Raw genomic sequence first — 25,586 nt, forward strand, 5'->3', positions numbered from 1 at the left:
TCATCTTTAGACTTTCTCCTGGAATCATTCATTACAAGACAAATTCCCAAAAGGTCTCTCATTTCTTAGTCAACAAATACCTACTGAATAGTATTATTTGTAAGGGCACCTGGGTGGCTCAGTCTGTTGGACGTCTGCCTTTGGCTCAGGTTGTGATCCTGGGGTCCTGCGACCAGACAACTTCAGGGTCCCTGCTCAGCGGGGAGTCTGCTTCTCTCTCTCCCTCTGCCCTCCCTCCCCCAACTTGTGGTCTTTCTCTCAATCTCAAATAAATAAAATCTTAAAAAAAAAAAAGAATATTACTATTTGCATCAATTTGGTCCAGCAGATATTTATACTCTGGAAGTTTTATATCATTGTATTTGAATTTGTAGGTTTAAGTCCTTGCTATAATCTGAATATGAGGGGTAAAAAGTTTGTTTTTCAGTAGACTAATTATAACAACTTTGGGGTTTTTTTGTTTTTTTTTAAAGATTTTATTTATTTATTTGACAGAGATAGAGACAGCCAGTGAGAGAGGGAACACAAGCAGGGGGAGTGGGAGAGGAAGAAGCAGGCTTCCAGCGGAGGAGCCTGATGTGGGGCTGGATCCCAGAACGCCGGGATCACGCCCTGAGCCGAAGGCAGACGCTTAACTGCTGTGCCACCCAGGTGCCCCTAATTATAACAACTTTGTAATGCTTTTCTAAGAAAACTATTAATACTAATAATTGTATCATTTACATCAAAAATAAAAAGGTATTTATTATTTACATGGGTGTTTTCCTCTTAATATTTTAAGAGAATATTTAAATATATTATTAAACATATTTAACTCCTCGACATTGCTAATGAGAAGGTAAAATACTGCAGCAGCTTGGAAAAATTTGGCAGTTTCTCAAAAATTTAAACACAGAATATGACCTAACAATTCCACTCCTACGTATATACCAAGAGAACTGAAAACATGTCCAATATTATTCAGCCATATAAAGGAAGAAGATACTGATATATGCTACAATATGGATGAATGTTAAAAATATTATGCTAAATGAAAGAAGTCAGACACAAAAGGCCACATATTGTATATTTCTATTTATATGAAAAGTCCAAAGGAGGCATATCCACAGAAAAGTAGTAAGTGGTTGCCAGGGCCTACACAGAAGCAAGAATGGAGAGTGACTGCTAATGGGTATATGGCCTCTTTTGAGGGGGCGAAAAGAATGTACTGGAATTAGATGGTGATGATTGCACAACTTTGTAAATATATTAGAAACCACTTCTTGGTATACTTTAAAAGGATAACATTTATGGTATATGAAATATATTTCAATAAACCTGTCATTAAAAATATATGCATACTTACATATAATTAATACATAAATACACAAAGATTTTTGCATTTAAATGTGATTTAAAAAAAGCTTTGAGATCTCTACCTAGTTGGGCTTAGACTGATCCAGAGAAAACAGTGATATTGACCTTGGTTTCAACAAAGGTCAGCCTATGTTCCAGGATCCCCAACATTTTTTCAGTATTTGAAGGGCATCTCTTGCTAATTATGTATGGTAATCATATTTTCTGAACTAATACTCAGAGATCTGATGCAACAGGTACATACTTACTCATAATCAGACTTAGAATATGCTTGAGAGCAGGTCTGTTCTGGGAAGCTGAGAAATGAAGTTTTGACACAGATACGGAGATATTTCTGAAAGCTAGACTTATACTGTAAGTTAATAAGAAGTAACACTTCAAACCAATACAATATTACTTCTTATTAAATGTCTATTTGGAAATTCCAATTATTTCTTTCACTTGGAAGGGTCAGTTGAGATACAAAAATGTTAAAATAAAAATTGCCCAAATCACAGTAATAACCACAAAGAGGAGGTTAAGCATCAGAATTAAAGCATATATATCTATGGTATGTTATTCTAGAAAGAACATTAAAGAATATTCTTTAACTTTTATCATGAGAGTCTTTGTTTGACAATCATCTGATTTACATAAAATCAAATTTGGAAACTGAAAAGAAAAGGATAATTATATGCAATTGCTTTGCCTTGGAATATGGTTCCTATTACTAAATAGACTTACATTTCTTTTTTTCCTCCCCAATTATTATTACCCGAAAGAAAAAGAAAAGTTCTTCACATTAACATTCTTGCATAACCACATTTGTCATTTGGGATAAAGGAAGAATCCTCTTTGATGATTCACTCTTGGCTGATGATGAGACTTTGGTATGCTGCTTGTTGATAGAAAATAAAAATCAACTCATTTACTATTCCAGGTGTGCGGGCTGATTTAAATCAGGGTGTGTCCTTGTCTGACCAAGTACCTATTTGTAAAGGTTCTGCTTTTTCTGGTTACAGAATGGTATAAGTATCAATGTGTTTTTGCCTTGTTCTTCCACAGTCTTGCAATTTTCCAGACCAGAAAAAATTCTCTGAATCATAAAAAAAAAAAAAGAAATCTACCATATTCTTTACAGAAATGTAAAGAAAAAGAAGAAAAGAAAACAATGACAACAGCCTTAAAAGGCAAGTTGGGTATTATTACAATTTTTAAAGGAAATTTAAAAATTGAAACGCAAGGTATTATCAACTGACTACATGTACATACCTATGATTTTAGGGTTTGGTTTTTTTCTTGCTCATTGAAACAAGTTTAAAAGCCTTTATTTTATTTTATTATTTTATTTTATTTTAATTGGATTAACTATAAAATATACAAATTATCTATTCTTTAGAACATCAGATTTATAAATAGGCTATACATCTACATATGTATACACACACATATATGTGTACACACACACACACACACACACACATAGACACACAAAATGTGTATGGCTGTGAACTGACTTGACTTTATTCACCAGGAGAAAGAAATGCAGAGCATGCCCAATATTCTAGATTATGTTATTAAAAGGTTTTCTCACTACCTATAAACCAATATAACTCACATATCATGCCCTATAATTTATATGAAATTTAACATTATACCTTTCATCTACATTTCAATGGGCTGAGTCAATAACCTATTCTTTACTTTTTGGAAAATAAAGCCTATACTTAACATGGAGTTCGCTGAATTCAAAAATCCACTGTCACCCTTTAAGCTTTAATTCCTACCAAAATTGAAATGTTGAAATTTGAAAAGTGAATATGAATTCCATATTAAAGCCAGAAGAGTAACATTCTTTAAAACACTTTATCTGCTCATAGAAAAATTCACTACTTATAATTAAGAAAATCAGACGAGCATAACAGCTTGATTTTCCCATTCATGAGGAAGCAATGAAAAAGAACAGAAAGAGTAAATTTTGAAAAAAAAAAACCATTTTAGACTTGTGAAGCTTTTTTCTCATATTAAGTGAGACAAAAGAATTGTGTTCTTAATCGTGAACATTGTGCATTTATAAGGATGAAACAGTTTCCAAGAATAATTCTGTCCATGGAGCCAGATCCAGAAAAAGGAGAGAGAAATGAATTCCACAGCCACTTTGACTGCTAGATGGACCGTCTTTACTAAGAAAAGTCAAAACAATTTCATCCCACCAGTTGTTCCAAAATTGAAGCTGAACGTCCAGTTTGTCTGAATTACAGCCACTACCAAAATGTCTGTAAGAAAGAATTTTTTCCCATTTCCACTCGTCTCATAATTATGTGCACACACACACATACACACACCCCAGAAAGATCAGACAGCGTCTTTCTGTTTCTTTTTATTATTACCAGTATAAAATTTTGCTACTAAGTTATTTTGCTCACATGAGAGCATAGTAGGAAGAAAGCAGTAGTGATGCTAATATATAGACAAATCTGCATAGCCTTGAAAATTAGCACGAGCCTATAGTTACAAGGACAGCACCACTAGAAAAGAAGTGAAAGTAGAATTTTCATAAATAGGAAAATGTACAAATACTGTATCTTTCCCAGCTTCTTCACTAATACTAGTTTCATCATTGCTAAGGCTCTGGCAAGTGTGGAAAATGTCTTCTGAGAACAATCAGTTAAGGTCTATCAATAACGCATATCTTAAAAGACAAGTAACAATCACTAAAATTTGTAAAATACTTCATTTTGAAAAACAATTTCATCATTTGTTCTTTCTTTTGACTCTATACAGGACAGATTATTATCCCTGTGGATAAAAAATTATAAACTGTAGATAAAGAAATGATGAGGTAATGTAATTTACCTGAGGTCACATGGCTTATAATGATGGTTCTATTCATGATTTCAACCCAGGACTTTCCATTTGAAATGACTTGTTTCTAGTTCATAGAGAAAAAAAAAGTACACTGTGCTTTAAACTTTAGTTTTTAGCTTATATAGTTATACACACGGTGTCACATTGATCATTTTATATAATAAACACCACTGATGGGTTAGATATGGTTACCAAGCAATTATTTGAACTGAATTTCAAGTTCAGCCAAAAACTGAAAATCCCTTTATGTCTGTGGATATAGTCTGAATAACCACTCCTGAATTCCCAGTAAATGTATAGAATCATCATTTCACAAATTTAGGCAAAAGAAGTTGATTTGCCTTTTTGTTGGGTGGGTGGTAGTTATTTGTTAGTTTTTAATGAAGTCAAATTTCAGATAATATTTTAAATAAGAGGATAATATCTGTAAGGCTAGAGAAGGTAGAGAAGTTGGAGTCATCCAAAATATAAGGGAAAGTTCACAATGCAATTCCAAGTTAGCTACTGAGTTCGTTGAGTTTATTCTGGACTCTTGGTTTTGTTTTTCTATGGGACCATTTCCCCAGGGAGAAACCCAAGCATATCATACCCCTTAACAACTGGGAACATTATGAATAATACATGATACTAGAGAAGCACTTAACTGAGTGCTATGTAAGTAATTTTTTTTTTTTTGAGAGGAAGAAAACATTCATATGGGAATTAAATGTGATTTCCTTTTAGCACCATGTGGTGTTTCCCACATTAGTAAAAAGAATAGCCTGATTTTTTTTAAAGTGACATAAGATTTCAGTTTAGTGCAAGAAAGGATCCCACTTAATGAAAACTCTAGAATATTAAAACAATCAAAAATAACTAAAAGTCACCAAATAATCTACATTCAAGTCCATAAGGTCAAAAATAAGAACACTAATAATATTAAGATACTTAGAATATGACAAGGTACATTTCTAAGTTAATGAAATTATTTTTTTAAGGCACAAAAGAGAAACTCTGTCATTCACACAATATATACTGGCAAATTCTTGGCTGGAAAAAAAGGAAAATCATAATGTTATTAATATAGAAAGCATTAAACAAAAGAATGAGTTCAGGAAATTGATTTCTTAGTGTGCTTAGTTCAAGGTATCTTTTAGTTAACCAACATATAACTAATTCCAACCATTAAACTTTAGAAATGAACACTTAGTTTTGAGAAGTATTTAATCTTTTAGAGGCGCCTGTGTTGCTCAGTCGGTTAAGCATCTGCCTTTGGCTCAAGTCATGATCCCAGGGTCCTGAAATCAAGCCCTGCATCGGACCCTTGCTCTGCGGGTAGTCTGCTTCTCCCTCTCCTTCCCACTTGTGCTCTCTGTTCTCTCTCTCTCTCAAATAAACAAAATCTTGAAAAAAAAAATCTAATCTTTTATCTGTCAAAGGCCCATTTAAGAATCTGTGAATGGAAAAAAGAAGAATCTGTGAATGGATTCTTGATGCACATAATTAGTAACTTTTGTATATTATTTTGGGAGATTCGTGGCACATGGTGAAGTCTATTAGTGGACCCACTAGACATCCAGACCTTTAATGCTTTTGTTCTCTTCTCCAACCTTCCTCCTTCATATAATTAGTGAAGAATGGCTCAAAAAGGGCCTAGGGAGGGGAGTTAGTGTCAGGGCAGACATATTAATAAGGCCTAAAGTGTTACCAGCACGTGCACTTGGAATATTAAGTAAGTATTAATATTAAGTAGATCCAGGTGACCGTTGCTTGGGGGATGCTTAGAGGTGATCCACAAGGTGTCAGGTGCTATGGGAATGGGCAAACTGCTTTCACCTCAGAATCATTCCTACTAAAGGGATGGTTAATCATTTCTCTTCAGAGCACATCTGTATATACACACAAAACCAACTGCTAGCAGAAACACTTTGATCCTACAAGGAATGAAGCACTTAGATACGGAGCGCCCAGATTTCAGTGACAGACCTAAAACGTCACACCACTATTGCTGAAGTTAACAATTAAAGACAAAAAAACATTGTTTTCAGTAATAAGCCTCCTAAAGCTGGAAAAAGACATGTCACCACAGGTAAGACATCATGAGAAAAGAAGCAGTGTGAAGGGACTCTAGACAAGGTTACATAATTAACTGCTGTACTAATCACAACAGTGAAGAGATAATACCAGGAAAAGAATTAGAAACTGATATCAGAATCCACCATACATCCTTCTGAATACACTGAATATTATATCTTATGCCATTTGTTTTATAGGAGTAGTACGTTTTGTACAGTTTTCATTAGAGAGCAGTTTCTGTGATTTTCAGAAAATTATTTTGTCATTTTCATTTAAGTCCATATTTAAAGAGTCCTTCAGAGTATTGCTATAGTTAGATAAGGCCCCTTAAGTGATCTATCCACCTTAAAATTCCTCCATTTTCCTACATTATTTCTTCATTAAATTTATTTAGATCATTTTTTACATGCAAGTCTTTACTTCTAAATCCTTTTAATCTTTTAAAACATAAGCCCATGATGCCAAAAGTTCACAGCACTAACACAGAAAGCTTATAATAATTAACTGGAAAAATCAGAGACAACCTAAAAGGATAATTTGCAACCTACATATTATTGACCTCTACTTTTAAAAGCCTAGTTTACATTCCCTACTGAATAATTCTTTCCAAATGTAATAGCACAAAGAACACTGTTTAAAAAAGAAAAAAAAAAAAAAGAAGTGAGAAATAATAGAAATAGAAGATAAACCAAGGGTTACACAGAAAAGAGGGATAGCATAAAACACCATTATCTATAATGCTTTTACTTTACATTTAATCAAATACTCTTATCTTTTGTACTTTATTCATGAGTTTTTATAAAAAGTAACATCATTATTTGGATCAGGTCCATTTGAAACATCAAGTCTATGCATATATTCTTTAGAATTGTTAAATTCTTTTTATAATCTTCTATAAGTAGCATAAGACATTAGTGATTTCTAACAACTTATAATAGGTCTTAGGATAAAAATTAAATGGTAAGTTTAATTCATAAAGTTAGTATTTTAGTACTAAAAGTATCATTGTTTCTTTTTCCTCTCTGTTTCCTCTCTATTGGGGTGGACAGTGATTGTTTTCTTCCTTTCTAGCCTCACTTCTTACTACTTGGGTAATAGAATGTCTCTCAGATCTTCTCTTAGGGAGATCCATTTAATATGCTTTGAAAAAAAAAGTTGGTCTTCATCCACCTATCCATCCTGAAAACATGGTAGACTCGTGAGCATATCTTGCCAATAAGAATATTTATCTTCTTTGATAAACTAACTCAAGGCTTTGTATCTGATCTCACTCAGAATCTCCTCAGGAGTTTTTGACCAGAGGTATCAGAGAGATGCTCTTTTGCTTAAGGTGATTTGAGTTGAGTTCCCATTGTTCACAGACAGAATCTTTAGTGAAACCTTCCCTGTATATAAAATTAACGCCTCTTTGAGTGCTGGATGTGGAACTGGAGAGAAATGAAAAGATTTTTCTGAATTATATACATGTAAACTCTAGCATAGTCCATTTTCTTTTCCAAGAGTTGGCACATATTTACAAGATGGAGATAAGATCACCATCTGTGTTTATAGAATTTTTGTTTTATACCATTTCAACATTCTGAACTACAACCATGAAACAAAAGAATATAAAATCCTTAATTGCTTGTGTATGAAAATGAGATACACAGGAGTTGTGGTAGATGGCTGAAACCTGAGTCTTTCAAACTGAGAAGTTTAATCATCATAAAGATTTTGTTGCCAGCATTAAGATGTTTTCTATAAATCTATAAAACTGATTATCTGTTTCATTTTAAAATAATAAGGAAGTCCTAAAAAATCAAAAGCAGAATGCATTAAAAATGCAAGTGGAATAATTATGACTAATACCATTTACAATAATAATGAACAAAATATACTGCTTTGAATTCAACAAATGAATATTAGTTAACAAATTCATGAGCATGCACAGTTAAGAATGAGAAAAAAAAAAGAATTTTTCAAATCTCAGGTAATTAATAGCATGACCTATACATTGGCTTGGATTTCTAACCAAAATTCAGCCCATTCTTTATTGACAGATTCAAACGCATTTTTCATTTTTCCTTTTGGAAGGAGCAGTCAACTGCTGCCAGCTTGGGCAACTGAATAGATGAGCTTCCTCAGGAAGAAATTATGGAAAGCCGCCACATTCTCCAAATTGATGCTTCAGAAATCAGTGAACGTAAGTCAATTTAATTAAGAAATTCTTTCTGATCATAAGATCTTCCTCTGTGACCCAATGGTGTTTTCAAACACAGAGTAGATATTTTCAGATTGAAAAGAGAAAACATGTTTCAATTTCCGAAACAAGATAAATGGTCAATTGTCAAAGATAATAAGAGTAATATTATCAAAACCAAACGCTTTTGAAGGTGTATAAATATATAACCTTCAAAAAGTTTAGTGAGTTTAATATTTATAATCTCATTCAGCCTAATATGCTTGTGAGGAAGCTTTAATAGAAGCATGAGCAACACTTTACCCAAATGGAAAACAAGTCTTACCCAGTGCTTTTTGCATCAACCCTTTTAGGAAATAACAAATTACTCTGATGCTCTTACCTCTGTAAACAAAGGACAGAATGAGTGTATGTAACTAAAAGTAACAATATTCCATGCTCAAAACTCAGTGTAGTTAGAGCAACAGTTTCACCTTACAATTAGCTTTAAGTAGTGTTACCCAGGAAAGCATTTTGTATTTTTTAAAGGTGCCCTGTAACTTTAATGTGTAGCCATGATTAAGAAATATTGGTCTAGATAGAAACATTAAGTAGGTACAAGTTTTATGGAATGAATGAACAAACAAATGAATTAATAAAGGTAGAACGATGTTGTATCTTAGAACCATTCTCTTTCTAGATCTTTTGTTACTAAAGATATGTCACTTCACACAATTCTATAGCAGTTTGACCCTGTTGTTCCCTAGTAGACCACAATTATGCAGCACCATTTAACATGGCAAGGCAATAATACCTTTAAGCGTTCTACCCACCTTGATTGTGACCTTCCAATGTAGGCCAATGTTATACTCTTGAAACAAAAATACCATGGATGCAATCTGTTTCACAACAGACAAAGGAAAAGTATTAAAAATACTGTCCACTCTAATTGCTTAAGAAAATTATTATTTCTCTATACAGAGACTGGGATTTGGTAATTTCAGTTTAAGCAATTAAGGAAAACATAATTTTGAGAGGAAGAAGTGTTTTAAAAAAAAAGCAGGTTCCCTTTAAATTATGAAATTCTTGAATATAGCAACTATAGTTTATTTGCACATAAATTAACTGTTAATAAATACTTGTGAAAGTTAAGAAACAAAGCAACTAGATCTTTCAGAAGAAACTCAGCAGGTTGAATCTAAATTTGAAAAAAAAAGTATGGAAATTAAAATATGCAAAATTTTTATTCCCATTTAAAAAATTTGTCGGGTATATACATATATATACTAATTTACATAAAATTCTTACATAATATTTTAGAAGACAAATGATGTTAAAAAGAACAATGACCAGTAGAAAATGTTATCATTAAGCTACAAAATTGCCTTGCTACTTTTTGTCTCTCTCTCTTAGATGGATGACAAGGCATTTCACTTTACTTCTCGGTCACCAAATATGATCACATAGTTTATATTGTCTTATACATTGCAAGTCACCAAAATACGCCCTTATCAGCTACCTCCATCTGTCTTACCTTTCCTCTGGAAACTTGGGATAATTTTTTCTCTTTCCTGTCAACTGAACTTACCAATGCTGCCCAATATTATGAAACATGTTCGCCCCCTCCAGACTGCAGCCATTTCAAAAACGTTGAAATATCACACAGTGTATCCAGCTGCAAATCAATGCCAAGCTAATACGTTTCTATAGTTAGTAACTCCCCATAAAGAAATTAATGTATGTGTATAAACTCTATATATGTGCGTATGTATGTATAGAATACATACAGTTCTAGTTTTAGAACTTTGAGAAACAGTCAAAAGAATTACACTACAACAGTGGTTCTCAATAATGAAATAAAATACGTGGGATTCTAGATACAACTAGATGATGGATTTGTGGGATTACTTACATTCCCTTGTTTGTAAACTCTCTACCTTTCTCTTTTCAAGAAAGTCCTGCAAATATAACTACAGAGAAAAAGGTAAGATTCAAATTCCAAAAAGAAAACTATAAATCTTCCTATGATTCTCTGCTAATATGAAATAATTTCCAATGATAACTTGATATGCAAATCCCCTGGAGTACATATCTTTTGTGTGAAAACTATGTCAAAACATAAAAAAAAAACCCACACACACAAATAAGCCCTTTATGTAATACATAGAAGCCCATTCCTCAATTTGAACTTGTTTGAAAACGTGTGTGTGTGTGGGTGTGTGTGTGTATGTATTCAAAGCTTTTATTATTAAACAGGGTTCACCCAAATCAAATTCATGAAATCTTTAAAGTTTGCTTTATTTGCTTCAATTTGTTTCAAGTATCAAAATCTCTTTACAAGACAAATCTCCACGTGTCTTGCTTTTTCAACCTATTTCCTTTATTGAAGAAATAAAAGATCTAGAAAGCAATTTCTTTTGGCTATTAGATCCTTTATATCTTTAATAATCTGTAAAGTTTCTATAAAAACTGATTGTTTTTTAACATTGTTAAAAGCATTGTTGTGATAAACCCCATTTTTCATTTTTAAAGGATAAACTAGTGGCAAAATTTGTTAAGAGAACAAGAGAACCCTGAAATACTACAGTATCAATATTCCAGAGCATTTGTAATGGATGTCAACTGGACTTATTATGATAATGATTTCATAATTCATATAAACATCAAATCATTATGTTGTACAACTGAAACTAATATGATATGTCAATTATATCGCAATAAAGAATAATAAGAAAGTAAATAAAAACTTAGAAATTCCTGAGCCGAATAGAAGCCTGACTGATAAATTAAATGAGCAAGAGTTCTAATTTGTGGTCCATGGATGATCAAGTTTAACAAAAATAAATCTTAGGACATTATGGAATCTATTAGAACTTCCAGTGTGTTTATATACATGTGTGTCATAAAATGTTCAGCAGGATACAGTAAGGGAAAGAATCCATAATTTTCAAGATATTCTCAAAAGGGTTTGGGCTCCAAAAATTAAATTACTGCTACATTTTTTTTTTCTTACAGATGCATACATTCTCTGTCAAAGTTTATTTATAATTTATTCATAATTAAGGTTCTTTTAAAACTATTTTTGTTTTGTTTAAATTTTTTCCTAATTTACATACAGCAAAGTTCACTTTTTTTGGTGTGCAGTTTTGTGAGGTTTTTTTTAGAGTTTTTAGAGTTTCATAGCAACAATCATGATACAAAACAGTTTCCTCACTCCCAAAAATACCCTATGCTATTCCTATAGTCAAATCTTTCTCCCATGCTTAATCCCTGGTAAAAAACTAATCTGTTCTCTTTTCCAATAGCATGGCCTTTTCCAGAAGAACTTGCCATAACAATGCAATAGCATAGTATATAACCTTTGGTGTCTGGCTTGATTCACTTCGGATAATGTGTTCCTTTTTAATTGATGTGAAGTATTCCATTGCATGGCGGTACGACACTTTGATTATTCATTCGCTCATTGAAGACTATTTCAGTTTTTCCCAGGCTTTGTAAATTATGGATATTGCTACTCATGTACTGGTTTTATATGTATTTTTGTCTTCATTTACCAGGGTAAATACCCTCCATAGGCTGTTTGGTAAGTGTATGTTTAACTTTCTGAAAATTACTGTTTTCCAAAGTGTCTATATAATTTTTCATTCATATCAGCAATGTAGGGGAGTCAGAATTTCTCCACAATCTCATCAGCACTTGATACTCTCGGGTTTTATATTTTAGCCAGTAGGATGCTATGTAATAGTATTTCACTGCGGTCTTAATTCGTATTTCCTTAATATCTAAAGTTCCTGAGTGACTTTCATGGGCTCGTTTTTTTTTTTTCCCTCCTCTTTCATGAAGTAGCTCTTAAAATATTTTGCCCATTCTTAGAACATTTGTTTTATTATTAGTGAGCTTTAAATGTTCTTTATATATTCTAGATACAAGTCCTTTATCAGATAATGTGTTTTGCAAATATGTTCTCCAGTCTTCTAGGCCTCTTAACAGTGTCTTTTGCAAAGCAAAAGCTTTAAATTTTAATAAAGACCACTTATCTTTTTATTTTTCTTGTATATATTTTGCCTTTGGGATATTTAAAGACACTTTGCCTGATCCAATGTTTCCAATATCTTTTATTTTTTTCAGAGTTTTATACCTTTACATTTTACATTGAGGCATATAATTTTTATTTGAAGTTTATTTTTGTATAAGGCATGAGATATACATTGAGATTCGAATTTTTGTATACGGATTTCCAATTGCAGTGGCATAATTTTTTGAAAACACAATGATTTCTTTTTTAAATTGTCTTTGCATCTTTGTCAAAAATCAGTCAACCTCATTTGCGTAGATCTATTTATATACTCTATTCTGTTCTATTGATCTATGTGTCTATGCTTTTACCAATACCATACTGAGTGCTATAATGTTAGAGTAAGTCTTAAAATCAATAATATGGATCCCTAAACTTTGTTATTTTCCAAAATTATTTTGGAGCTTCTAGTTCCTTTGCCTGTCCAAATAAATGTTAAATCAGTTTTTCAATATCTATAAAACATCTTACTGGCATTTTGGTTAGGATTGCTTTCAATGTTTAGATCGATTCATGAAAAATTACATCTGAAAAATATTGAGTCTTCTAATCCATAAATATTTTTCTTTCAATTTATTCGGTTTTCTTTTATTTATTTCAACCAGTGTTTGGTAGTTTTCAGTATATGGATGTTCCACATATTTTTGTTAGATTCATACCCACATTTTTTTCATTTTTTGGAGCTAACCTATGTAGAACTGCCTTTTAAATTTTGTTTTGCAACTGTTTTTTGCTAGTATATAGAAACATAAATGATTTTTTAAATCTTAACTTCATATACTATAACACTGGTAAGGTTTCTAATTAATTCTAGTAATTTTTTTGGGTAAATTCCTTGGGATTTTCTATGTAGACAGATCATGTCATTTGTGAATAGGCAGTTTTATGTGTTCATTTACTATCTGTAAGCACCTAACTTCGTATTGTTTCTTTTTTGTACTACCTAGGACTTCCAGTAGAATATTGAAGAGTAGTCATGAGAGCAGTCATCCTTATTTTTTTGTTTTGTTTTTGTTTTTCATGAACATAGAGGAAATCATTCAGTCTTTTACTCTTCAGTATGATATTAAATATAAGTTGTATAATACAGATACCTTTTATCAGGTTAAAGAAGTTCCATTCTATTCCTAGTTTGCTGAGTTTGGATGTTGAATTTTTTTTTTAAGATGTTTAAAATTTATTTGACAGAGAAAGAGAGAGAAAGAATGAGCACAAGCAGGGGGAATGGGAGAGGGAGAAACAGGCTGCAGGTGCAAGGCTCAATCCGAAGACCCTGGGATCATGACCTGAGCCGAAGGCAGATGCTTAACTGACTCAGCCACCCAGGTACCCCAAATGTTGAATATTTTCAAATGCATTTTTATCTTTAATAGGATAATGAAGATTTTCTTCTTTGTTCTGTGAATATGATAGATTATATTGATTGATTTAATGACATTTTACCAGCCTTGCATTGTTGTGATAAACCCATCTGCTTGTCAAATATTATAATTTTTATATATTACTGGATCTTATTTCTGTTACTTTGTTGAGTTGTGTAAATGTCCATGAGGGATGTTGACCTGTACTTTTCTCTCTCTCTCACGCGCTCTCTCTCTCTCTTTTTTTTTTTTTTTTTTTTTGCTGCTTTTTGTTTTGTCTTGTTTTTTACTGGTTTTGGCATCAGGGTAATCCTGGCCTTGTAAAATGATTTGGAAATTGTTTTCTATTTTCTGAAAGCAATTGTGTAGGATTGGTATTATTTTTTCCTTAAATAGTGATATAATTTGCCAGTGAAATCAATTGGTTGGGGGGGGGGACAGGCTGTGGTAGGAAGCTTTGAATAGGAACTCAATTTCCTTACTAGATGCAGGATTATTCTGGTTATCTATTTCCTCTTATGTGAGTTTTGGTAATTTATGGCTTTCAAGGAATTAACCAATATGTCTAAGTTGCAGAATTTATCATTATAGAATTGTTCATAATGCTGCTTTATTTCCCTTTTAAAGTTTGTGGGGTCTATAGTGATGTTCATAATTTGTCTTCTCATTATTTTTCCTGTTCAGTCTTAATATTTATCAGTTTTATTGTCCTCAAAAAACATCTTTTAGATACATGAATTTTTCTTATTTTCTGCGTTTTTTGTTTTTTGGTTTTTGCTCACCTTTATTATTTCCTTTTTCCTGCTTGTTTTGTGTTTAGTTTGTTTACCCTTTTCTAATTGCTAAATATCAAAGCTTATATGCTTGATTTGAAAACTTTCCTCTTTTCTAAAATAAACCTATAATGTTATATAAATTTCCCTCTAAAGTCTTCCTTAGCTGCATCTCACAAATTGTCATATATTTTAATGTCATTTTAATTTAGTTCAAATATTTCCTAACTACTCTTGGTAATTATGTTGTGACCTATGGATTATTTAAAAGTATGTTGTCCATTTCTAAATATTTAAATATTTTCATGTATCTTTCTGTAATTTAATTCTAATTTAATTTTGATATGGCCATGGGACATACTTTGTATTTCAATCCTTCTAAATTTGTTAGACATTTTTATAATGCAGGGGCACCTGGGTGGCTCAGCTGGTTAAGTGTCTGCCTTCAGCTTGGGTCATGATTCTAGGGTCCTGGGATCGAGCCCTGTATTGGGCTCCCTGTTCTGTGGGGAGCCTGCTTCTCCTTCTCCTTCTGCCTGCCACTCTTCCTGCTTGTGCTCTCTCTCTTTCTCTCTCTCTGTCAAATAAATAAATAAAATCTTAAAAAAAAAAAACCCAAGCATTTTTATAATGCAGAAACTGGTCTACTGTGGTGAATGTCTAAGCGCACTTGAGAAGAATGTACATTCCATTGCTGTTGTTGTTGTTGGTTAGAGTATTCCATAAAGTCAATCAGATCAAGGTGGTTGATAGCCCTGTTCTGGTCTTCCAAAGAAACTTGTGGATTTATCTATTTCTCCTTCAATTCTATTAGATTTTGTGTCATGTATTTTGAAGCTCTGTTGTTAAGTGAATACACACTTGGGATTATTATATCTTCTTGGTGTACCGATGGGTTTTTAATTATGTGATGTTCTTTTTTATCTCTAGTAATTCCTTGTTCTAACATCTATTTTGTCTAATATCACTGTAATCAATCCAGTTTTCTTCTAGTTAGTGTTTGTATTGCTATGTATTTTTCAATCTTTTTACTTTTATCCTACCCATATCATTGTCTATAAACTGAGTTTCCTATAGACAGCATAAAACAAGTTGGGTATTATCTTTTTCATTTATTGTTTTGTTTTATCCAATACAGTAATCTCTGTCTTTGAATTGATATGTTCAGAACAATGTATTTAATATAATTATTGATGTGGTTGGATTTACTAATAACATTTTCTCCCTGTTTACCCTCTTGCTTTTAAGCTCTCTGTTTTACTTCTCCTGCCTTCTTTGTATTATTTCAAAACTTTTGATGTTAAGTGCTGGGCAACTGCTTTCTTGGCTCCCAGTGCTCACTGATTTCCAGTATTGGTTCCTAAATGTCCCAGAAGATTCCATACTCTAAACTGCAAAACCTGTGAATATGATGAGATATTATTCCCATAATTCTGGCATGGCATATGACATAGTTGATCTTAAAATAGGGAAATTATCTGCATGAACCCCTTTAAAAGCAAAGAGTTTTCTCCAGCTGGTATCAGAAGAGGAAATCAGAGATATGAAACACAAAGGTGATGTGATATGCCCACATTGGCTTGAAAATAGAAGTGGCACATGAGATGGAATGTGAATGATATTAAGAATCTAAGAAAAGCACCCCTGACAACCAACAAGAAAATGGGAAGCTCAGAACAGTAATCACAAGAAAGTGAATTTGATCAACAACCTGAATGAGCTCAAAAGTGGATTATCCCTTGCAGCCTACAGATAAGATTAACCCAGACCACACCTTGATGTGATCTTCTGAGACCCTGAGCAGAGAACATAGACTGTCAGAATCCTGACCCATAAAATGGTAAGCTAACAATTTGTGTTGCTTTAAGCCATTACATTTTTTGTTACTTGCTAAACTTGAAGAAAAACTAATAAAATGCCTTTGTGCAAACCTCCCTTCTTAAGTTTGAGTCAGACCTAGTGACTTGCTTCTAATGAATAAAAGATAATAAAAGTGATGGGATGTCAATTCATGATTAGGTTGTAAAAGACTGACTTCCACCTTGCTGGCATTCTCCCTCTAGTGCCTGCTCAGCTGGCATGTTGTAAAGAAGCAAGTTGCCCTGGGACAGAGGTCCATGTGGCATGGAAATTAGAGCAGCCTCTCCTTAACAGCCATTGAGTAACTGAGGCCCTCAAACTGACAGCCCATGACCAACCGAATGCTGCCAACTACCCTATGAAATAAGAAGCAAATCCTCTGCCCCAGTACAGCTTTCACAAGAGACTCCAATCTCAGTGGACAGCTACATTGCAGCTTTGTGAGAGACATAGTTACCCATGTTTATGTTATGACCCACAGAAACTACGAGATAATAAATGTGTGTTATCTTAAGCCACTAGGTTTTGAGATAATTTGTTGTAAAGCAATAAAGATCCGATACATAGTCCATTTTAGTTTATCTACCAGCTTTTTAACTGTATTTCACATATTTATTAGTGATTAATCAAGAAATTATATATACATTAATAACTTATTAAAGTCTACTGAATATTAATATTTTATCATTACAAGTAAAAGATAAAAATCTTATAAATATATAATTCCCTTTGACCTCTCTCCCTTTATGTTGTAGTTTCACATGTTGTGGTAAGCAGAATGTTCCCTAACCCCACCAAAGATAGCCATGCCTTAATTCCTGGAGTCTGTGAATAAGTTACCTTACATGACAAAAAGGGCTTTGCAGATGTGATTAAGGTTAAAGACCTTAACTTTATACTGGATTGTCTGGATGGGCTCAGTGTAATCCCATTAACCCTTAAAAGAGGAGAGCCTACCCTGGCTGCAGTCAGAGACACTACAAGAAGAAAGAGGGGAGATTTGAGTGTGAGGGTGATATGAATCACTGTTGCTTGTCTGGAGATGGAGGAAAGAGGCCATAATCCAAGAAACGTAGGCATCCTCTAAAAGCTAAGAACAATCCTAAACTGGTAGCAACAAAGGAAATAAGAACTTCAGTCTTACAATGACAAGAAAATGAATTCTGCCAACACTCTAAATGAGTAAGAAGTGGATTCTCCTCTACAGTTTCCAGAAAAGAGCACAGCAAATGCTACAGTTTTAGCCCGATGAGACTCGTATCAGACTTCTGATGTACAAAAACGTAAGATTAAAAATTTGTATTGTTTAAAAGCTGCTGAAGTTGTAATTGTATGACAGCAATATAAAATTAATACGTATGAATCGGATTACATACGTTATAAGCCCCACCATACTATATTATATATAGTTTTACTTCTAGGAACTTTGCATAGTTTAAGGAACATAAGAAGATAGAAGTAGTCTATTATATTTACCCACATATTTATTATTTCTATTGCTCTTCCTTCATTCTTAGGTTTCCATGATTTCCCCTACTGTTTTTCTTTGGCCAAAGGGTATTATTTGACCTTTCTTTGAAAGCAGGCCTACTGACAATGAATTCCATTAGTTTTCCTTCATTTGAGAATGTCTTTATTTCACTTTCATTCCTGAAGGATGTTTTTGCTGGTTAAAGAATTCTGAGTTCACAATATTTTCGTTCATTATGTTAAAAAGTATTGTCCCATTCTCCTCTGGCCTCCATGGCTTCTAATATCTTTCTTTATCATTGGCTTTCATCAGTTTGATGATGATGTGTATAAGTTATGTTTTCCTTGAGTCTATCTTGTTTGAGTTTCACTGACTTTCTTGACTCTGCAAAGGCATGTCCTTCACTAAACCAGGATGTTGTAAACAAGCAGGTCTTCAAAATATTTTCTGCATCAGAAAATTTCCCCTCCCCTCAATCTCCAATGACATGGATGTCAAACCTTTTGATATTGTTGCACAATTTTCCTACACTCACTTCATTGCTATATCATTTCTTCCTCTCTTGTATAATTTGAATAATTTATACTAATCTATATTCAAATTCACAATTATTCTTTCATCTACACTGACCACATCTAGTGAGTTTTTTTCTGTTATTGTATTTGTTTCACTCTAAAATTCCATTTGGTTTTGTTTGTTTGTTTGTTTGTAGCTTTTGTCTCTTTGCTGAGAACATCCATCTTTCCATTTATTTCAAGAGTGTTTTCCTTTACCTCATGGAGCAAGGTTATCGTAGTTGCTTTATAATATTGTCTAATCCCAACACTGGAGTTGTCTCAGGGTAGTATTTGTTGATTGTCTTTTTCTTTAAGCAAACAGAGATTTTCCTGATTCTTTGTATGTCAAGTAATTTTGGAATGTACTCTAGACATTTTAAATATTATGAATACTATTAAAAACCTCCAGAGAATACTGACTTTTTTTTTCTTGTGTGTTTCAGCAGGCAATGAACCCAGTTAGGTTCAGACCATGAGTTTTAAACTTTCTTTTGTGGGTCGTTGTTCCAATATTAGTTTAGTTTTCAAAGCGTTTGTGAGTTACTTGGGTGCATCTTCCATGTGTCCTTACCCAAAAATAAGTCTGGGACCCGGAGAGTGGTATCGACCATAGCTGAGTTCCCAAAGCTTTCTTATGGTGTTCTGTTTCCTTTCCATAGTGCAGCTATGCAATTAGCCTTGGACTTCATTTGTAGATTTAAAGTATCCAATTTTATCTTCTCCATGGTTTCTCTCATACTTCTGGTTTTCAAAAGAATCTTTTTTACCTGGTATCCCAGCAAGATACCCAGGTTTTTTAGCCTCCTTATGTTGTCCATTCTTCTCTCAACAAGATCTTACCCTGGACAAAGTAGTGAGTGAAAAGAAAGTAAAAAATCACTCGGATCCCCTCCAAACACTTCAGATCATATATATATATATATATATATATATATATATATATATATATATATATATATATATTTTTTTTTTCCCCCAAATGCCTCTGATCAGAAACAAGGATATTCTCTTTGTGTTTAATTACCTACTCAGCTGATGCTGCTGCCACTACAGCTGCCAACACAGCAGTGTAGCTTCATGAACAGGGTTTGCCGCAGGTCAGGGCAAGGAAAGAAAGAAAAAAAATGGGGGGATTTGCGCATACACACACACACACATACACACATATTTTCCATTGCACAAAGGCCAACTTCCTGGTCCTCTAGCCTGAAAAACAGATTTTTTCCTAGAGTTTTCTCTGTCCATGCACACTGAAATTCCATGATTTAGTTTGCCTAGAATCTGAGCCAGGAGAAAAGGAGAAGAAAAAAATAAATAAAATTTAAAAAATATAAAACAGGAAACTTACCACTGTACTGGTTATTTTGTGAGTTTTGATTTCTCTCCTGAATCTGTCTTCTATTATTTACTTTTCAGAGTCATCAGATAGTCACTTCATAAATATTGTCTAGGTATTTTATTAGTTAACCGTGTGAGAAATAGGGTGGAATGGGTTTACTTCCTCTCAGCTGAAACTAGAAATTGCCATTTTAAGATGACATAAGAATGGTTTACATTGTTTCCTTTTTTATTACTTTAAGGCTTTAAATAACCAATATCTTGCATTATGGTTCATTTTATTAGTAACAAACCATATTTCAGCACTTTACTCCCTAGTACATATCACCCTGTTGGTTTCATTTTTAATGTTGAATATCTCTTAAAAGCAAGTGATCTGTCTTTGTTTTTCAAATCTTTGGGAAAAGCTAGCCTAGCAAAACTTAACAATCCCTTCACTATGGAATTTTTTAGGTTTTTTAATATAGTAACCTGCATTTTGAATTTCCAAAGGGGCAAGATAACACACTGCATTTTCCAAACATTTAATTTCTGAAACCTTTTTTTCCCCACAAAACTGACATTCTACAGAACAGAATTTGGGAAATATTCTAACCACTAACACTATCTCTTTATATCTTACATTACTCATGTTATGCACTCCAACTTCTCTTCCTTCTGTACTTATTAAATGCTATTCCAGGACCTCCGTGGGGTGTACCTTTTGTGGATTTAAAGTGCTATTCCAGACCTTTGCTAAAATGACTTTGCTTTTAATAACATTAAACATATGCTATCACCTAACATTGCCAAGTATTCTGAAGACAATTTCAAGAAAGAATGTATAAAATGGCTTAATTTTAAACATAGCCTGTGAATGCTGTAGCTAACTCAGATAGAGATAGGCACATTTACTATGCTTTATAGAAATAAAGGGGATTTTGAAATTAAAAGGGGAAAAACCGGAAGTAATAGCATTGCTTATGTACTAGTGAGTGACATAGTAATAAAAAGATTAGGTGACTGATGAATACCAAGGTAATACATGAGAAAATATTTAACCTTAAAGAAAATAAGTAATAATCAAAACAATCATGTATAAAGAACTCTACATATCAAATATTAGATCATGTGTTTATATTGGAAATCTGTAGTTGCTTCTAGAGTATCTATTCTCTTTGTCCTGAGAACCTCTAATATAGGTTTGATTCCAAGGATGAAGAAACTATACCAAGATAAGCCAATGATTATATTCCATATGCCTAGACTTCACATTATTTTAGATGTGGTCATGTTACTTAAAGGAGCTCAATCATATTGAATTTCAGATTTCCTTCTGGAAATGGTTGAACAAAAGTGATCTCTTTTCTCTGGACCATATATTATACAGATGTGAGGCAGTGAAACAAATGTAGCTATTTTTCTTTCATAATTTGATAAAGTCAACATACAAAGGAAACCAGAACTTTGGGAAAAAATAATTGCAGAGGAACACAGCCAATTCATGATCATGCCTAAAGCTTATACCATCTTTAGATTTTTTTCACTAAAGTAAGTTGTATTCATTATGTATTACTGTATGACAAAATACCCTAAAATGTATTGTTTAAAATGACAGTAAATTAATTATCTCTTCCTTCTATCGGTCAAGATTTCAGACAGGCACTGTAGGATGTTTTATCTCTGCTCTGTAAGTCCTCAGCTGCAATATTTGAAGGCTTGAAGGCTGTGGGCTGTCATTTGAAGCTTATTCAATCACACATTTAGAAACATGCTGGCTGTAGGCTGGGAAACTAGCTGGGACTATTAGTGGGAACACTGATACACGACCTCCCTGGGTGGGATGGGCTTCCACCCCCTGTGGTAGCTAGGATTCCCAAGAAAAGGAAAACAGAGAAAGAGAAGACATGCACACACACACACACACACACACACACACGTACACTGTATACATACACATACATATGCATGCAGGCACACAGAAACAGAGAGAGAAGCTATATTGCCTTTTATGATCTAACTTAAAAATTCAGGCAGGATTGCTTCTGTTTTATTATATTGGTCAAGTGTCTTACAGATGTGTACCTCCTTTCAGGGAGAGGAATCATAAACATGTACTTTCTGTGGAAGTATGTCAATATCATATTATAAAAAGAGCATTTTGAGCATTATAGAGCATTATAGAGTTTGTATTGGTGGGACCAAATTTAGAAAAAAATAATCTACCATACAAGCCATGAATATACATTTATTGTGTAAACCAATTTGAGTCAAATTATTTGTTTCTTGCAATTAAAACAGCCAATTCACATCACATAGATGTTATTTCATTTAATGTGAACAAAATCTACAGAAAGGAGGTACTTTAGAACGTATATCAGGGTTCTCCAGAGAAACAAAATTAATTAGGTAATAAGATAGATGGTAGATAGACAGATAGATAAATTGGCTCATGTGATTGTGGGAGTTGGCACATTCAATATTGGTGGAATAGGCTAGAAACTCAGGCAAGAGTGATGTTGTAGTCTTTAGTTTGAAATCTATAGGACAGACCAGTAAGGTGAAAACTCAGACAGAAGTTGATATTGTAGTCATTTGTCTGAAATCTTTAGGACAGACTAGCAGGCTAGAGATTCAGGCAGGATTTCTATGTTATAGTCTTAAGGCAGAATTCCTTCATTTCAGGGAAATTTTGGGTTTTGCTCTAAGGCCTTCAACTGATTGGGTGAGTCCCATCCTCATTAGCAGGGGTAATCTACTTTCCTTAAAGACAACTAATTATACATAATCACATCTATAAAATATCTTCACAGCAACATTTAAACTAGTGTTGGTCAACTGGATACCATAGCCTAGCCAAACTGACACATAAAATTTAATCATTTATAGTCACCCCTTGTCAATTGGGCACCCAGGCACATGTCCTTAAACTACACTTAGTCTTTAAATCAAGACAATAGCAAAGTTGTAAGTCTTTCTCACGGGATACAACTATCGTGTGTACAACTGAGAAAGCATTAGCCCCTTCCCTGAAAGGGATACAAAGCCCTTGAGTGATATATATTCTTCTCCTTGATGTCCTATAACTTAAATACTATGATGTAAAGCTAACAATATTTAAATACAATCATGTATAGTTAATACATCTTATGCTATGTGATAAGAAGATAAGGGAAAAAACAAATACATTTGCTTAATAACATATACACACAAACATATTCATAACAAAATAAGGAAAAAATAGTCATAACAATTATAGTCCTCATTTCTGCAACTGGCCATGCTGTCATAAGTGTTATTTATAACTACTTTCTTCTACCTATTTCACATTCCACTTTCCCTTAACAAGTACCTCAGCTGGTTGTGATTCTTTGCCTGGTGGGAGGACCCAAATTTTCATTCCTGAAGGATCTGGACCATTAACAGCTCTGCCTGAATTGGGTTGTTGCAGTTTTCCATTAACTTTAATCACCCAGCATGGTAGTACTAAGAAAAACCCTAAGGGACCTCCTGTATTCCAGATATACTCATTCTTCCCTATCTTGTGTAGTAGCAGTCTGACCTGTCTTTGGTGATGCGGATCAATTATTCCAATAGTTACCCTCCTTGTCTGTTGATTCAGAGGCATGAGGAGCCCAAAGTGACCAGGCGGCCACCTCAACCTCCAGCTCAATGGGCTTATTGTTGCATCCCCCGGTAGAAGCACTACTCTCTTTGGAACTAACACCTCCAGGACAGCAGAGCATAAGGTCATGGGGAAAGAAATAAAAAAAATTTGCTGATGAATCGCTAGGAATGGATGGACCCTCTCCCATTTCTATCCCTTGATTCCTGAACTTGTGAATCTTGATTATGGAAGAAACAACACTGTATATTGAATGCTGCGTTAGAGTATGTGCGGCACCAATTTTGAAAATATCTGAAGATTAGGCATCAGATTGCTTAAAGATTGTGTCCAGGGTTACTCAACTAATAAATAGGAGAGAAAGGATTTGAGGTAAAACTCTCTGGCATCAAGATATATTCCATAATAATCCAACATGGTTTATTGAGTATGAGAGTCTTAAAAGGCTTTCAGAATTATGGCTACATCCAGATTTGACTCTGATTACCCCGTGAACTGCTTGACAGTTTGGGAAGTTCTCCATTTACCTCTTTAGACACACTCTCCACCCTTCTCTACCCAGCTCCATACTCTGTACTCTGGACACTGATTTATGGATTGCATCAAATAGGCTTGCCCTCTGGTTTCTGGTGTTTGTGGCCAGGAGAAATAAAGATGGGAAGAAAAGATAAACAGGGTTTTCACCCTTCAGCTTTTTCACTGATGCTCTGCAATGTGAGTGACTATTTTTCTAGCTATGCTAGGGCTTTTGTTGATGCCGGTTACTTTCTCTCCTTTTCTCTTTACCATAACTGTTGAGCTTAAGGGAACCCCTAATATGACACCATTCATTAGGGGACCAGCCAGACACAGTAGACACTTTCTATCATTGACAAGGCAATTATTTTTCATCAGAGGAATAGATAAGTAGAGCTATACTTTCACTGCCTTCACTGGTTTGCCATCATCATCTGTAGACTTAATACAATGCCTCTTCCTTCACCATGGAATCACATATAACATCACCTCTGGCAAAACAATATATTTAACATTTAAAGTGTTGTAAAAATGAGTTCACACCCATATTACCATATGTGCCTTACCATGAAGAAACAATGGCTTGGAAAAAATAGTCAAGTAGCTACTCGAAGGCTCATTTGATATACATCTGAGATACCATCCTTTGAGGTTTCTGAGACTTACACTCTTCTGGGATGCAGGATAAATGTTTAATCAGTAGCCAGTAGTGCTGCCATAACTAGAGTCAAAATTAATACAACCTATAACTAAAAGATGGAGATGGGATGACCCCTTCTTATCATTACATTAAACAGTTTACTTAAGAAATGTATGCTTCATGGGGTACCTGGGTGGCTCAGTTAGTTAAGCATCTGCTTTTGTCTCAGGTCATGATCCCAGGGTCCTGGGATCAAGCCCCAGGTCAGGCTCCCTGCTCAATGGAGAGTCTGCTTCTCCCTCTCTCTCTCCCCCTCTCCAGTGCTTGTGCTCTCTCTTTCTGTTTATGTCTCTCTCTCTCAAATAAAAAAATAAAATCTTTTTTTAAAAAAGAAATTTATGCTTCAGGTACTTGAAGCTTGGTGAATTTGGTGGTCTCTGTGCCTAAGAGAGGTGTTGTTCCACTAGGGAACACAGTTATGGTTATCTTAAATGGTAGCTCAGACTGGCAGGTGGTTATTTTGTGTGCCACATTAAACCAACTACGAGAGAAAGACTCACTGATTGGGTGATTGATCTCAGTTAACAAGTAGAAATTGGTTTTCTGCCTCACAATAAGGGAAAGGAGGATGATGGCTTGAACTTAGGGATTCACTGGGCACCTCGCAGTACTCCCTTGCCCAATACCCTGGCTAATGGTAAACAATCTAACAAATACGGAGCCAGTAAAAATGAATACTCTTGGATTTGCATTACTCAGGATGGTAAAAACCTCAGTCAGAGTGCTGATAAATAGTAAGGGGATTGTGCTACTTTATCCGAAATACACTGTTGATGGTTAATGATTTATATTTCTGAGGAAAAGTGTGACTGAATTAATACCACCCCATTCCTGTGTAGGGACTCAAGATTTTCATTCAGACAAAGCATTGAGAGTGAATGCTGAGAAGCAACAGAGTAGTCTGTGATGGATATT

Source organism: Ursus maritimus, unplaced genomic scaffold, assembly GCF_017311325.1.
Source record: "Ursus maritimus isolate PB19 unplaced genomic scaffold, ASM1731132v1 scaffold_4, whole genome shotgun sequence".
NCBI lineage: Eukaryota > Metazoa > Chordata > Mammalia > Carnivora > Ursidae > Ursus > Ursus maritimus.